This window comes from Babylonia areolata, chromosome 24 (genome assembly GCF_041734735.1).
Source record: "Babylonia areolata isolate BAREFJ2019XMU chromosome 24, ASM4173473v1, whole genome shotgun sequence".
NCBI lineage: Eukaryota > Metazoa > Mollusca > Gastropoda > Neogastropoda > Buccinidae > Babylonia > Babylonia areolata.
In genome coordinates, this window is record NC_134899.1 from 6883649 (window position 1) to 6901148 (window position 17500).

The following is a 17500-nucleotide window of genomic DNA, read 5'->3' on the forward strand; positions in this document are numbered from 1 at the left end:
TTTGTATTTATATTTCTCTCTCTTTTTTTTTCATCACAACAGATTTCTCTGTGTGAAATTCGGGCTGCTCTCCCCAGGGCCACTCCCCAGCGCCGCCCCCTTTTTAAGTATTTTTTCCCTGCGTGCAGTTTTATTTGTTTTTCCTATTGAAGTGGATTTTTCCACAGAATTTTGCCAGGAACAACCCTTTTGTTGCCGTGGGTTATTTTACGTGCGCTAAGTGCATGCTGCACACGGGACCTCGGTTTATCGTCTCATCCGAATGACTAGCGTTCAGACCACCACTCAAGGTCTAGTGGAGGGGGAGAAAATATCGGCGGCTGCGCCGTGATTCGAACCAGCGCGCTCAGATTCTCTCGCTTCCTAAGAGGACGAGTTACCTCTAGGCCATCACTCCCACAGTATGCTGTCAAGGTATTGACCAACACGTTGGGTGTAGGCTTGGGTGGGGCATCCGCTCCTCCCCCCCCCCCCCCCACCTTTTTTTTTTTTTTTTTTAAAGCATATACCATGTAGCGTACATGTATCGGACTCCTTGAAACTGAACATCAGTGAACAGGCGGTTGAAATGTGCATGATAGCATCAGCAGCACAAAATAACGATAATGGATGTTGTAACATCAAATTCCCTTTACGCTTAGAATTACATTATGATAACATTTTAGAATAACTGAACAATAAATCAGTAACAGACAAGGCATGTTGAAATTAAAAGCACTGAAGTAATCATAGCTGCTAAGTTCACATACTTGCTTGAAACTAAATAGATTTTCTTTTTTTCTTGCGTAAAACAAATTACAAAAAAAATATTAGAAGAAAACTGGTTTCAACAGCTAATATTTAGTTGGTAAATGCGTTTTGCTGAGATCAGTATGTATGTTTAGAAAACTCAATTATGAAATTGCAGCTGGTCCAAATTCATGATTACTTGGGAAAACAATAGCACCTTCCAGGGTCAATGTTCAACCTGTATTTAATACATCTGAGCTGACCGAAGCTCACAGCGTGTATCTCTAGCGTCTTCTCTGTGTACCTTCGTGTGTTGTTTTCTTCTTCTGCGGAGCAAAGATGCTGTTTTAAAACCTCTAAATAAACACCTTGCTGGGCTTCCCCCCAAGAAGTTTGAAAAGCATCCTGGAATATCCTGTTGATATTTTTACGCAAACATGTTTCATTTGTCTCTTACTTTTTTTTCTCTCTGTCCATCTGTCCATCTCTCTCTCTATAACAAATGTATAGGCCTACAGGTGCATGGGTATGTATATATTTGATTATGTCCTAATGTCCTGTCTGTTCCTGTATGGCCTTTTGTTCTTTCGGATATATATTTAGATTTAATTTTTCCTTTCCCCGAAAAAAGCTGGACGTAAAACAAAGAAGCACATCCATGCTGATTCCACATACTTCGTCGGAAGTCATTGTTGTTTCTCTTTCTCTTTCTCGATCTTCTTCGATTGTCTCCCAAATCCACTAAGGTTTCCAGAAGATCGCAGAATGTATGTGCAAAGCTTGATTCCTTAATCCATAAACGTTTCCAGAAGGTTTCGGAATGTATGTAAAATGTCTGAATTCCAAATCCACAATCGTCTCCAGTGTTTTCCTTTTTTGACAAAATGAAGCTCAAATGATTTGAATACCTGCGTTCAATTCATGCAAAATCTGACACACACACGCACACACAGACAGACAGACAGACAGACAGAAACACACACACACACACACACACCTCCCCCACACTGTAGAAGTTAGTGAAATAACATCACTCACTCAACACGTAGAGCAGAATGACAAAGGCGGACCAGTTCAGACAGAATGTCACAGGCAAGCAGTTCACAAACACATCTCACACTGCCAAGCCGACGAAGCCTCAGGCAAGAAAACAAAACCAAACCGCCCGCGAGACCAGTGTTTGTCAGACAGAGAAATATAGTGCAGGAAAACAACGTTTCTGTCAGAATAAAAGAGATGCGTTTCTTGATTTTTGCCAACGGCGAGAAAAAGTATTAATAAACTGATCTTCGTACCGCAGTAATTCACATTAGCTGTCGTCTCCATCTCAGCCATGGATTTTTTTTTTTTGTTTTTTTTGTTTTTTGAAAGCAAGTGAAACTGAAAAGCAAATTTATATTTGCGTTCGCGGGCATGTTGGTGCCTGCATATGCATACACGTGCACACACACACACACACACACACACACACACACAGATAGACAGACAGACAGACAGACAGAGACACGGAGACAGAGAGTGAAAATGCGAATGCCAACGTTATATTCAAAAGACCCTAGCCGATTTGAATTAAAAGGGGGGGTGGTACATGGTATATCGTTCACCGGACAAGCATATCCCATTTTCTGGGATTGCAATGCCAAAACCATGTTTCAGTATTTATCTATCAGAGCAAAGAAGTGTGTGTTCAGGTTCCAAAAACAAGGTCTTTTCTTGATATTTCTAAAGGATGTCTCTCGCTAGATTTGATGAATAATCTATAACGCGTACAATGCTGCTTCAGTTTCAAGGAAGTGTCAACGCGTGCAAGCTGAACGGCTGTGATGGCCGAGTGGTTAAGGCGTTGGACTTGAAATCCAATGGGTTATACCCGCGCAGGTTCGAATCCTGCTCGCAGCGAATTTTGCTGGTCAGGCATCTGCTTGGCAGATGTGGTGTAGCGTATATGGATTTGTCCGAACGCAGTGACGCCTACTTGAGCTACTGAAACTGAAACTGAAACTGCAAGCTGACCCATACATCTCCACAGCATTTACATATAGGAGGGGACTTCGGCTGGGGTAGTGCAGATGCCTGTACTTTGCACAGACCCAAAGGATTTGTCAGGTCCCTTGAGAACCTACCATAGGCAGATTGAAAACATTCGAATAAAAGGAAATTTAAAAAAAAAGATTAATAAAAAAAGTGAGTAAAGACATTAAAACAGATTAAAGATAAGAGATACACATAAGACAAATGATCAGAATAAACATGTTGATCCAGCAGAAATGAAATAGAAAACATTCGAATAATATAAAATATAAAATTGATAAATGAAAATAAGTAAGAAGAAAAACACACACCAAAACAGAAAAAAAAGAAAGATGTATAGAAGATAACTGATAAAAAACAAACATGTTTACCCAACAGAAATGAATTTACTGCATGCTCCAAACAATGACACGATTCGGTACAAAGCCAGGCCGTGCGTTCTGTCTGTCTGCCTGTCAGCCGATCTATCTATCTATCTATCTATCTATCTATCGGGCGCAATAGCCGAGTGGTTTAAGTGTTGGACTTTCAATCTGGGGGTCCCGGGTTCGAATCACCGTAACGGCGCCTGGTGGGTAAAGGGTGGAGATTTTTCCGATCTCCCATGTCAACATAATTATGTGCAGACCTGCTAGTGCCTGAACCCCCTTCGTGTGTGTACGCACGCAGAAGATCAAATACGCACGTTAAAGATCCTGTAACCCATGTCAGCGTTCGGTGGATTATGGAGACACGAAAATACCCAGCATGCGACAGAGTCATCGGCAAGTCGATGTTGGTCGTGTAAAGGAAAGAAGAAGAAGAAGAAGAAGAAGAAGAAGAAGAAGAAGAAGAATCTATCTATCTATCAATCTACAGGACTACTGCAGGAGATGTTATGACCCATCTATCCACTCACCTACCTTCTACCTACCTCAGTTCTACTTACTTGTCTACAGCAATGATTGATAAACAGTTTTGTGCTGAAAATGTAGAAAAGAACAGAATATGTCTCTATTACCAAGTGTACCGGTGTCACAAGGAATATTGAGGGGGCGTGGGGGTTGGGGGGTGGGGGTGGGGGGAGTAGCACATAACAAGGTACGAACATAAATCGAAAATCATACACAAACACAGATACAGTAGAAATTAGGATACAGTAGAAATTAGTATGCCAGAGTGTGTGTATGTAGAATGTGACATCTTAAATCAAAGTATTGTTGAACTGCATTGCTAGTATATGTCTTATGTCTACTTTTAGTATACGATTTTATGCCTATCCTTTAACTGATTTTTAAAAATGTTATTGCACATGTATGTGATGATGTATGTATGATATACTCTAAGTTACCTTTTAAAGGTTTCTGTTGTTATTGTTGTTGTTGTTGCTGTATGTTGTCTACTGTGATTATCTATTGTTCGCATTGGTTGCCCGAGGTTGACTTCTACACATTTTACGTCTTTTATGTATACATGCTGAATGACTGTGATTTTCGTGTATTGTTTATGTGTTTTACACCACAATAAAGTATTCTGTATTATGTACCTACCTACCTGCCTATGTATGTATGTATGTATCTGTCTATCTATTTTCCCTAAACGATTTCTCCTTTTTTCCCTATCAGGAGAAGTTAGCATATAATAATGTTTCATGAACTTGATTTTGAAAACTTTTTTCGTAATTCCCTTCAAGAGAGAGAGCAAAACAAAAACACACACACACACACACACACACACACACACACACACACACACACACACACACACACACACACACACACACAAAAGAAAGAAAGAAATTGTGCAGCGGCTATGAAGTAGTGATCACATATAATTATGCAGGAAGGGAGTGCGATCTTTGATACCGGAGTGCATCCTAACGACCAAGAAAGGCGAACAAGCGGGAAAGTGTCCGCTAAAGCGTTAACGGATGTCATCATCGTACCTGATGCCATCTCTTCCACCCCCTCACCCTCTCACATACCCTGGCCTACATACCCTGTGACCACATAGATGTACAGGACCCGCCCCCCCCCCCCCCCCCACCCGGCACCCCCCGCCTCCCCTCCCCCTTCTCTATCTTGGTGTGTGTGTGTGTGTGTGTGTGTGTGTGTGTGTGTGTGTGTGTGTGTGTGTGTGTGTTTAATCAATCAACCAACCAATCAGAAACACATTATTAATTCACATGGAAATTTATTTGTATGTGTTGTGTGCTTCTTCAAATATTTTTTTTTATTCCCACATTCCTTCTCGTTAATTTTGTCTTTTGATTTTCCGTTCACATTTTTCTGTTCCCTTTCCTGTGATGACGACGACGACGACGATGGCGATGATGATGATGATGATGATGATGATGATGATGATGAACATCATTATTATCATCGTTGTCGTCATTCTCGTCATCGTCGTCCATTTGTGAACACGCAGGGCCGGGTGGGAAAGGCATGGTCTCATTACCCTGTCCAACTAGGATTTCGTTTTGTCCCCCCCGGCCCCGGCCCCTCCACCACTCTCTTCTTCTCCCTCTCGCTCCTCTCACACTCTCCTCCCTCTTTCTAAATGTGCGTATGACGCGCGAGCGTGTGTGTGTGTGTCTGTGTGTGTGTGTGTGTGTGTGTGTGTGTGCGTGCGTGAGCGCACGCGCATGTGTGCGTGTGTATGTGTATTTGTGTGTGTGCGCGCGCGTGCGCGATCGTGTGTGAATAGTCATTACCCTGGCTAACTAGAATTTCGTTTTGTCTCCCCCCCCCCCCCCCGCCCCCATCTCTCTCTTCCTCTCACATTTCCCCTCTTTCTGAATATGCGTATGACGCGCGCGCGCGCGTGTATGTTTGTGTGTCTGTGTCTGAATGTATATACACGGGAATTTGTGTACGTGCGTATGTGCGCGCATGCACGCTCGCGCGCGTGTGTGTTGCGTGCGCGCTCGGGCGAGCATAATCATATGTGTATGTATACAAATATGTGTGTATGTGCGTGCCTGAGATTATACATTGCCGTGATTATATATACATTGTTTTTCCACAAGGTCTCATCATGTAGTCCTTCCAATTTCAGTGAACGCCCAGAGGACAGCTGTGGCAGCCTTGCCAGCAGACACACATACACAAAGAGCCCGTCCTTTTGGGGAACTGGCTGTCTCTATTCCCACACACACTCTGTTTCCCACTTCTTGAAAGCTACTACTATAAAATCACAAGTTAAAAAAGCAAACCTGAACAACCAAAAAAAACCCCACAATTTACAAAACCCACGATATAACATATCCTTGCTTTGAATGGAACAACTTTGACACCGCAGCAAGCATATACAACACCAAAGTGAACAACGGCAATAAGAGCAATCGCATTGAAATTTTGTATCCACATGCAACAACCAAACACATAATTTTCAAAACCCACGATATAACATACTCTTAGCTTAAATGGAACAACTTTGACACCCCCAGCATGCATATACATCACCAAAGTGAACAACTGCGATAACAGCAATCACATTCAAATTTTGTACACACATGCAAAAAAGAAAGCACAGTCACCAAAATCAAAGGGATTTATCGAACTAACAAATGAAGTAAAATTATAGAATACGAGGTAGGGCGATAGGACTGAAACTGTCTGTGTATACCCTTCCACAGTACAGGGCAAAGGTCCCTTGCTGAATTGATCATTCGTATTCATATTCGAATAAGAAATCATTTGCCAGAGACCGGCTTTGACACACAACGGACTTGCTTGGGGGAATCTAGTGAACAGTTTTTTCTGTATGGGAGAAGAAAGAAAGAAAGAAAGGAAGAAGAAGAAGAAGAAGATGATGATGATGATGAACAACGACAACAACAACAGCAGCAACAACAATAACAACAACTACAACAAGAAGTATACATACAAGAACGTTAAGAAGAAGAAGAAGAAGAAGTAGAAGAAGAATAATAATAAGAAGAAGATGATGATGATGATGATGAACAACGACAACAACAACAGCAGCAGAAACAATAACAACAACTACAACAAGAAGTATACATACAAGAACGTTAAGAAGAAGAAGAAGAAGAAGAAGAAGAAGAAGAAGAAGAAGAATGAGACTAATAATGATAAGAAGAAAAAGATGGATATTGGAGTCGGAATTCTTTCTGAGTTATGCGGTTTCCCTCCTCCATCTCTCAGCCCATCTCTCTGTCTTCTCCTTCCTTTCCTCCCTCCTCTTTTCCTCTTCTCCCCCCTTCTCTCTCTCTCCACCCCCCCCCTCGTCTCTCTCTCTCTTTGACATTGCCATCCCCCATGTCAATCCTGATAACCTGAAGGTTCCCCGTGAGAGTCATTGTGATTGTGCGGCATCAATAATTCAGCCTGAGATGTTCAGCTTCTTCTCTCACGCCAGCCAGCCTTTTTCTAGTTTCTTTTTCATCCTTTGGTTTGAAAAAAAAACCAACAACAACAAAAAACAAAACCAACTTCACATTCTTCGGGATGTTCTTGTTTCTTTCTGATCATCTCGGTACATCTTTGGACATGGTGGTGTGAAATCTGAAAGGCTTACAAGAGAATAATGAAAGTTCACTTCATACTCCATGCACCGGAAGAATGCATATATATGTATTTACAGAGAGAGAGAGAGAGAGAGAGAGAGAGAGAGAGAGAGAGAGAGAGAGAGAGAGAGAGAGAGAGAGAGAGAGAGAGAGAGAGAACTCAGAACTTATAACTGAGAACTTTTTTTTTATTCAAGGATTAAGATTTTGGGCATGGCCCATTCTTCCAACCTGTCCTTGCTAATCTACATCAGTTACAATAGCACACATATAAAATTTCGTTCGTTCGTTCGTTCGAGAGAGAGAGAGAGACAGAGACAGAGACAGAGACAGAGAGACAGAGAGGGAGAGAAATAGAGAGAGAGAGACAGAGAGGGAGAGAAAAAGAGAGAGAGACAGACAGAGAGGGAGAGAAAGAGAGAGAGAGACAGAGACAGAGAGGGAGAGAAAGAAAGAGAGAGAGGCAGAGAGGGAGAGACAGAGAGGGAGACAAAGAGAGAGAGAGGGAGAGAGAGAGACAGAGAGGGAGAGAAAGAGAGAGAGAAAGAGAGAGAGGGAGAGAAAGAGAGAGAGACAGAGAGGGAGAGAAAGGGGGAGAGAGAGACAGAGAGGGAGAGACAGAGAGAGAGAGACACCAGCCGCCGTGGCGAAGTGGTTAGCGTCGCGGACTGACGGCTGGGAGGACGCGGGTTCGAATCCCAACGGAGGTGGGTTTTTCGGCCCGTGGCCGGCTCCTACCCAGAGTTGAGTGTGCTGTGGGCTTAAATGGGGAGACTGGGACCACACAGTCGAGTGTCATCCACTTCAAGGATGCGTCTTTGGGTGTGTTGCTCTAATTACTTGATCAACACTGCAAGTGTCTGTATCTCTCGGGCCTGGTTAACGCCGGGATTTCATTATGACAGGAAGCGTAGAGTACAGCCTTGTCACGCAGTCCCAAACCAAAATGGACCTCCATAGCAACATCGTCATCATCATCGTCATCCTCCTCCTCCTTCATCGTCATCAATATAAACAAAATAGTCTCAAAGTCTGTGGCCTTTCATGCCCTGCTCTCATGGTGACCTGTTTCGATACCCCTCCACTTCTGTGCTTGGGGTGAGTCCTGTCAATGTCGTCAGTATCGGCGGATTCGTCGGGGGCTGTTGTTTGAGGGACGTGGTGGCGGTCTCCACTCTGGGAGGGACGCTCACTCAGTCTGGCTCCGCGACTAAGCCATTACTGTCGTTAGTAGGGGGCTTAGTAGGTGGTGTCCTAAGTACGTAAAATCAGAACAGGCACCACTGAACACCACCGAAGTGACTCAGCAGCAGTGCAGGGTCTCCTCTGGTGTGTGGCCTCCAGGCGACCTAACATCGATGGTTCCCTGTGGACTGCCGACGCTGGAACTGCGACGGACGAACCCGGGTGTGGCCGTGTATGGGGGAATCTAAATGAGCGGCGTGGGAGTAATGCCACTGAAACGGTGCAGATGATGGGGCAGCAAAAAAAAAAAAAAAAAAAAAAAAAAAAAAAAAGAGAGAGAGACAGAGAGGGAGAGAAAGAGAGAGAGAGAGACAGAGAAAGAGAGACAGAGAGGGTGAGAAAGAGAGACAGAGACAGAGAGGGAGAGAAAGAGAGAGAGAGAAAGAGAGGGGGGGAGAGAGAGGGGGAGAGAGAGAGAGGGGAGAGAGAGAACGAACAAAATTTTATTTTTCCAGGGTATTGAGATTAGCATAATGACAAGAATGCTCTTTTCCACCCAGCCCTGGGGTACAGAATTAAATAGATAATTTTTTTTTTAAAGAAGAAGAAAAAGAAACGCACAAGAATAAATAGAGAAAATTCATATCAGAAGAGAGGAATAGAGAGAGAGAAAGAGAGAGAGAGAGAGAGAGAGAGAGAGAGAGAGAGAGAGAGAGGAGTAAAGAAGGGAAGATGAAATAAGAGAGAGGGAGAGACAGACAGAGAGAGAGAGAGACAGACAGACAGACAGGTGAGAAAGAGAAGGTGGGGGAAGGGGTGAGGGTGGGATGGGTCAAAAGTTACATTACAAAGTTAGATTACAACACGTATCAAAGAAAATGTCATGAACAATGTGGTGTGTCCATCGAGATCGATGATGACCATCGTTGTCATGCAGCTGGGGGATGGGAGGAGGGTGGTGGTGGGGTGGGGGGGAGGATGCTCATGAATCTATCTGTGAATGCGCAGTCCAATCTGCGCACGAAATGTTCGCTGACAGTTGGGGCAGACAAAGACAGACATACCATTGTCAGGGAGCTTGTTTGCCCGTGGCTTTCTGGCCTGCCTCTTCTGAACAGCTGCAGCAGTCCTGTTGGCCTCGCACAACTTGGCGCCTTTGTGCACAGCAGCGCGCCATTTGTCACGGTCCACTGCAGATTCCTGCCAGGAGTCAGGGTTGATATCAAACGCTTTCAGAGAGACTTTCAGAGTATCTCTGAAGCGCTTCTTTCTGACCTCCCTTGTTGCAGCTCGCCATAGAAGAGCCTTTTGGGCAGCCGATGGTCTGGCATGCGCGCCACGTGTCCAGCCCAGCGAAGCTGGGACTGCATCAGGATGGTGAAGATGCTGGGAAGGGTGGCTTTTGCGAGCACCTCTGTGTCTGGGGTCTTGTCTTGCTACTTGATGTTCAGTAGCTTCCTGAGGCATGTTGTGTGGAAGTGGTTCAGCTTCTTGGCATGTCGTTGGTACACTGTCCAAGTTTCGCAGGCGTACAGTAGTGTGGGGAGAACTACTGCTCTGTAGACCTTTAGTTTGGTCTCAAGACTAATGCCTCTTCTGTTCCAGACATTTGCATTGAGTCTACCAAAAGTTGCGCTTGCTCTTGCAATCCTGACGTTCACTTCATCGTCGATGGTCGCATTTCGTGACAGTGTGCTGCCAAGGTATGTGAACCGCTCCACCGCACTGAGTCTCTGACCGTTGACTGTGATGTTGGGCTCAACGTAGGGTTTCCCTGGGGCTGGCTGATGGAGAACTTCAGTTTTCCTCGTGCTGATGATAAGGCCGAAGTTCCTGCTGGCAGTGGCAAACTTGTCGATGCTGAGTTGCATGTCAGCTTCAGATCCAGCGTTGAGGGCACAATCATCAGCAAACAAAAAGTCTCTGATGATGTCTGTCATGACCTTCGTTTTTGCTTGAAGCCTTCTGAGGTTAAACAACTTGCCATCTGTTCAGTACTTTAGGCCGATTCCAACATCGCCATCTCTGAAGGCATCAGTAAGCATTGCAGAGAACATGAGGCTGAACAGCGTTGGAGCCAGGACGCAGCCTTGCTTGACACCATTTGTGACAGCAAAAGGAGCAGATGTTTCGCCTTTGTCCTGGACTCGAGCCTGCATGCCTTCATGGAATTGGCTGACCAAGGAAATAAATTTCCGAGGGCATCCGTACTTGGCCATGATCTTCCACAGTCCTTCTCTACTCACGGTGTCGAAGGCCTTAGTGAGGTCGACATAGGTGGAGAACAGATCAACATTTTGCTCCTGACATTTCTCTTGCAGCTGCCTTGCAGCAAACACCATGTCGGTGGTTCCGCGCTCTTTCCGGAATCCACATTGGCTCTCAGGCAAATGACCTTGGTCAAGGTGTGCTGTGAGGCGGTTTAGTAGGATCCTGGCAAGTATCTTGCCTGCGATGGAGAGCAAGGAAATGCCCCGATGGTTATCACAGGCTTGCCGGTTCCCCTTTCGCTTGTACAAGTGAATGACAGATGTATCTTTGAAATCCTGGGGGATCGTCTCTTCTTTCCACATGAGTGAGTACAACTGATGGAGCTTCTCAGTCAGCACAGTGCCTCCATCCTTGTAGACCTCTGCTGGTATGGAGTCTGAGCCAGGTGCTTTGCCTTTGGATAGCAGACGGATTGCTTTCTGGGTCTCAAGAGGTGTTGGCGGATCGTCCAGTGCTTCGTTGATGGGGACTTGTGGGAGACGGTCTATGGCTTCATCATTTATGGAGGAAGGGCGATTTAAGACACTGTTGAAGTGCTCAGCCCAGCGTTCGAGAATTTTCTCCTTCTCGGTGATCAAGGTATTCCCATCTGCACTGAGGAGGGGGGATGATCCTGAGGATGTGGGGCCGTAGACTTCTTTTAAGGCATCATAGAACCTCTTCATATCGTGCCTGTCAGCATATCCCTGGATCTCATCAGCTTTGTCACTCAGCCACTTATCCTGGATCTGGCGTAACTTTTGCTGAACAGTCCTGCGGATGGCATCGTACGCATCCTTTTTTGATGTGGACTTTGGGTTGCTCAGGTTGGCTTGATGCAGACGGCGTTTTTCATCCAGAAGCTGCTTGATTTAATCACAGTTTTCATCAAACCAGTCTTTGTGCTTTCTGGTCATGGGTCCCAGGGTCTCTGAAGCTGTACTATAGATCAGCTCACGCAGGGTCCTCCAGCCAGACTCCACATTCTGGTTGTCCAGAGAGGCGGATTCCAGACGATCTTCCAGCAGCTCCACAAAGGACTGTTTGATGGTGATGTTTTTCAGCTTAGCGATGTTGAGCCGTTTTGGAGCCTTCTGGCCTTGGGGGCGTCTCTTGGGCTGGATTCGAATATTCAGCTTCGAGACTACAAGGCGATGGTCTGTCCAACACTCGGCGCCGCACATGGTCTTTGTTACACGTACATCTTGCCTATCCCTTTTCCTGACGATGACATAATCGATGAGATGCCAGTGCTTTGAGCGAGGGTGCATCCATGACGTCCTGTTACGGGTAGGGAGGCAGAAAACTGTGTTGGTTATCAGCAGTTCGTGCTCTGCACAGGTCTGAAGCAAAAGCAATCCATTTGGGTTGCAGTGGCCCACACCATGCTTTCCAATCACTCCATCCCAGGAGATGTAGTCAGAGTCAACTCTAGCATTGAAGTCCCCAAGAATGATGAACTTGTCTGCTTTAGGGATAGCAGCAATGACAGAGTGAAGGTCCTCGTAGAACTTCGCCTTCACTTCATCCGGGTTGGTCATGGTTGGGGCGTAGGCACTGACAATGGTGAGGTGCTTTTTGCCAGATGCCAGTGGGAGTTTCATGGTCATAAGCCTATCGTTGACTCCCTTTGGGATTCCAGCTAGCTTGCTGACAAGTGCTGTTTTTACTGCAAAACCAATGCCAGCCTCACGTCGCTCTTCGCTTCCTCGTCCACTCCAGAAGAAGGTGTAACCAGATCCCTGTTCACAGAGCTCGCCTTCGCCTGCAAGCCGAGTCTCACTCAAGGCTGCGATGTCAATGTTGTATCTGGCGAGTTCGGATGCAGCTAGTGCCGTTCTCCTTTGGGGTCTGTCCGCGTTATCTCTGTCCAGGAGAGTCCTTATGTTCCAAGCACCAATGGTGAGAGGAACGATCCTTGTTTTTTTCTTTTCTTTCTTGTTGTTTCGACCGCTGATGTAGGGTCCCCGCCAGCCGCGGTATGCTGGCCAGGGTGATATGGAGCAGGCAATTTTTAGGGCACCTTTTCTAGCCCCTTCCTCATGCCAGGGAGGTGAGCAGTGTATTCCTAAAGAGGGCTGCTCAGACGCTCAGACGGCTGCCGAGCTTCATCGCTGCTCCTGTCGACGAAGAACGACCCTATGGCCTGAGCCGCCTGCGTGCAGGTCTGCGGCTGCGACTGCCAGTGTACCCACACCTGTCGTTTCGTCGCTCGCCTGTCGCCACAGGACTTGGGGGTGATGAAATGATGAAGGATGAAAGGTCATTTTGGATGACTGATGACTTGCGCGATGAGTTTGTTTAAAGTGAAGAGGAGTTGCGCAACGTCGACCTCACTCTCTCGTCCGGGTCCACCAATTTCCAGTGGCAAGACTAAGTCGAGACGACTGGAGGATGAGCACGGATGTAGTGGATGACCAAGATATCCTTTCGGTGTCTCATCTTGCTCTCTACACTCCACAGTGCGTTGCTGTAACCGCCTTCCTCTCCGTTGAACCGATAGGTTTCTTCCGCAGATTCTGCCGGATCCAGACTTCGCATGCATGGGTAGACACACCCCGGGGGCCAACTGCGTGTGGCATGCAAACAGCACGGTGGAGCTAGATGGCCGTCGGTGGCTCTCCTGAGCCAACGCCCTTTTATGGATCTCCATAAGGGTGTCTAGCCACCCGCCTCACCAGTCCCGGAAGGGAGCGGTGGGAGTGCCGGTTTAGTCGCCGGCAACCCGACCCTGAACAGGTTGTACTGGATTACAGGTTACCAGTAGCAGATCTAATGGCCTGACCTGACCTGACCAATAATACAATAATACCTGAACAATAATGCAGTGATGCACACACAAGTATGAGATTCATGAAAGAAAATGTGGGTAATATGGGAGAAGGAGAGAGGCATATCGTATAACTATTTAATAACATCCTAAACAATACACGGAATGGATTTTTTTTTAAAATGAATTACAGTGTTTTTAAGTTCTTCATGAGATATTCACGAGTAATTTTCTCAAATGCATGTACGTTTTTTTTTATTTCATGAATATTAATAGTAGATAACATTGCATTCCATAAGCAACCTCCAGAATAAATTAGACCAGACTTGAAAATATCGACTCTAGGGAGCGGCACCATAATCTTGGGTGGATGACGGACCAGGTTGGTTACAAATCTACTTCTTAAAGAAGGAGGAGCAGTATCAATCATAATTCTAAACATAAAAAGAGCCTTGTTGTATGCAAGTTTCGACTTCAGCGGAAGGATATTTAAGTTTGTGCAATCAGTAATTGATAATGATGACGATTTAAGAAGGATTAACTTTATGGCTGTCCTCTGTAGACTTAGAAGTGATTTAAGAACATTGTCACTATCTGAATCCCAAACAGATGATGCGTAATTGATATGCGATTCAATGGAAGTATTGAAGAATAATTTTCTACAGTGTAAGTTTAAGAAATGTTTTACTTTCGATAGTTGGTATATTTTTTTGGAAAAAGGTTTGCACAGTGTCATTATATGACCAGACCAAGAAAGGTTATTATCTATTGTAACACCAAGAATTCTATGACGATCTACTTCGTCAATTACATCATTGTTTACATAAAGAGATGGGGGTGTTGAAGAGAAATTCTGGCGCTTTTGTCTAGTGGTAATGATTAGATATTTAGTTGTTGTTTTTTCGGGTGAATACTCATATGCTTTAACTCAGACCATTTAAGCAGTTGGTCAATATTATCTTGTAAAGATGAAGTTACTTTATCCAATTCAGTGTGGAGAGAGAGAGAGAGAGAGAGAGAGAGAGAGAGAGAGAGACAGAGAGAGAGACAGACAGACAGACAGACAGACAGATGGAGCACTTGTACGCGCGTGCGCTTGCACCAAACACGCACACACACACACACACACACACACACACACACACACACACACACACAAACGTGCCGGATTAATCAGTTCTATCAAGGTATTAGCGAGAAGTGATAGATTGTTTGTCCCAAACAAACCGGTCCATTATTGATGTGTATCCCTCGATATGACAACCCTCCCCAAACCACCCTCAACCCCAGCCCCCAACTTGTCCTCCTCCCCCCTCCTCCCCTCCCCACACCCTCGCCAGCTCCAGCCCCTCATTAATTAGGCTGTCACCCGTGACGCTGTAACTGACCTTTCATCATTCTTTTAATTGAAAGCTGATTCCATGACATTTTCATTGACATATTATCGTAATATCTGCTCTATGTTGTCCTTTTAATTGAAAGCTTATTCCACGAAATTTACATTGACATATCGCAGTATCTGCCCTTTAATCATTCTTTTAATTGAAAGCTTATTCCATGACATTCACATTGACATATCGTAATATAATGCCCCATGTTGTCCTTTTAATTGGAAGCTTATTCCATGACATTCACACTGACATATCGTAATATAATGCCCCATGTTGTCCTTTTAATTGGAAGCTTATTCCATGACATTCACACTGACATATCGTAATATAATGCCCCATGTTGTCCTTTTAATTGGAAGCTTATTCCATGACATTCACACTGACATATCGTAATATAATGCCCCATGTTGTCCTTTTAATTGGAAGCTTATTCCATGACATTCACATTGACATATTATCGTAATATCTGCTCTATGTTGTCCTTTTAATTGAAAGCTTATTCCATGACATTCACATTGACATATCCTAATATCTGCCCCATGTTGTCCTTTTTTACATTTACATTGACATATCGTAATATATGCGTAATATATGTGTCCTGTGCGTGCCTGCACCCATCGTGAACACAGCGCAGGCCTCCAAGGGTGGTGCAGGATTGTTCCAAGGACGGGTGGAGACAGTGCTTCTCTGGGTCCTCCCCAGCACCTACGGGTGTTTCTCTTTCTTCTTTGCCTGGACTAGGCTGACCCTGGAGAAAGGTCCAGTGACGGTGAGGAAAGACCCACTGACCAAAGGGAAAATCTTCTTGACAGTGGGAAAGACTACAACTTGGGATTCTCTCTTGAGGGCACATAAGACCGTATGGCTGTGTCTGGAGTGGCAGTGTCTTCATCTGTCTGCGGGCAGGGGCGGTTTGGTCTGTGGGGTGTGCTCAGCAGCTGGAGGGTGGTGTCTTTTGCCGGTGGGCTCTGCAGTCATGAAATGCTGGTTGGTACACCCATGGGGATACTTCTTTTAAGGCTGTCGCGAGTTGCATCCTGTGGTCTCTTTTGCCTCTGTTCGGGAGCAGTTATGTCCCTTGAATTCTTAATGGAGTGTCCTGTGCGTGCCAGCACCCATCGTGAACACAGCGCAGGCCTCCAAGGGTGGTGCAGGACTGTTCCGAGGGCGGGTGGAGACAGTGCTTCTTTGGGTCCTCCCCAGCGCCTACGGGCGTTTCTCTTTCTTCTGCCCTGTGTTGTCCTTTCAACTGAAAGCTTCTTCCATGAAATTAAGATCGACATATCGCAGTACCTGCCCTTCATTGTCCTGTTTTTTTTGCTTTTTTTTTATTAAAAAAAATTACCTATCAATTCATAAAGTACACATTAACATATTACAATGTTTGCCATTACATTCACTTGAAGAAGAAGAAGAAGAAGAGAGGATGAGGAGGATGAGGAGGATGAGAGATGAATGAAAACGAAGAAAGAAAAGTAAAAGAAGGAAAAGAAGAACCAAAAAAATTCAACATTTTCAAATCATTGTAGGCGATCTTCATGAAACGGACAAAAAGAGAATCAATGATCACTCCAACCCCCCACCCCCTCCCACCTCCACACACACACACACACACAAGCAATAAACAAAAAATTATCAACTGATGGAAAAATACCTCCACCTCCACCCTCTTACACACAAATGCGCGCGTGCGCGGACACACACGACCAACAGAAAAACTAGCACCAGCAGACAATGAGAGGCAACACACACACACACACACCGCAACGAATACGTTTGTTGCTGCTGCTGCTGTTTTCGTAGTTGCTACAGTTGTGGAGTCGCGTGCTTCTGGACATATTCTTTGATCCACATTACCAAAAAAAAAACCCCCAAAGAACCTTTGAGACGCGTACGAACAAAACGGGAGACATTCAGACTCCTGCATGATTTCTTTCCCTTCCTCCCCATCTCCCCCCTGCCCCCACCTTGCTCCCTCCGCCCCCCACATTCCCCCACTAGTGTAGCTGCAAACGAAAGTAAAACGGAGCATGGGCCGCCCCATGCCAGACAGCCATTGATCAAGGTGACGTGAAAGGAAAAACACACACGTTCTGCAGGGCTCCTTTTGTCCCGGGGGGGACAACCATGTTGGGGGGGCGGGGTGGGGGGTTAGGGGTAGGTGGTCTAGGGTGCAGAACATGTTTCTGAATGCAATGCTCATTGTATGACCGGCCATTTCCAGTGTTGTGCAAACTTTGTACGGTTGTTACTTTCGACACACGCCTTTTGCCCTCTGTGCTGATTTCTAGGCTGCGTTCGTTTATCCATCTATTCATTCATCGTTCGTTCGTTCATTCATCCACCCATTCATCGTTTCGTTCCTTCCTTCATCCATTCATCGTTCGTTCGTTCATTCATCCACCCATTCATCGTTTCGTTCCTTCCTTCATTCATTCATCTTCGATCGATCGTTCGTTCATTCATTCATCTTCGATCGATCGTTCGTTCATTCATTCATCGTTTGTTCGGATCTTGTCTATCCTTTAATTCATTCAATCATATTTAGTTAAGTCTTTTGTGCCGTACCCCCTTCAGTAACCACTCGGTACACGGCTACATATTCATTCATTCATCGTTTCGTTCCTTCCTTCATTC

General features: G+C 45.2%; 1 protein-coding gene and 1 non-coding gene across 2 annotated transcripts in view; one reads left to right on the plus strand and one right to left on the minus strand.

Annotated features, from left to right (window-relative positions):
• Positions 1-17500, minus strand: part of LOC143298910 (glycine receptor subunit alpha-4-like) — a 127845-nt gene that overhangs the window by 45018 nt on the left and 65327 nt on the right. The gene's annotated exons all lie outside the window — the stretch shown is intronic.
• On the plus strand, positions 2547-2628 carry Trnas-uga (transfer RNA serine (anticodon UGA)). Its single transcript has one exon. It is a non-coding gene; the product is annotated as a tRNA-Ser (tRNA).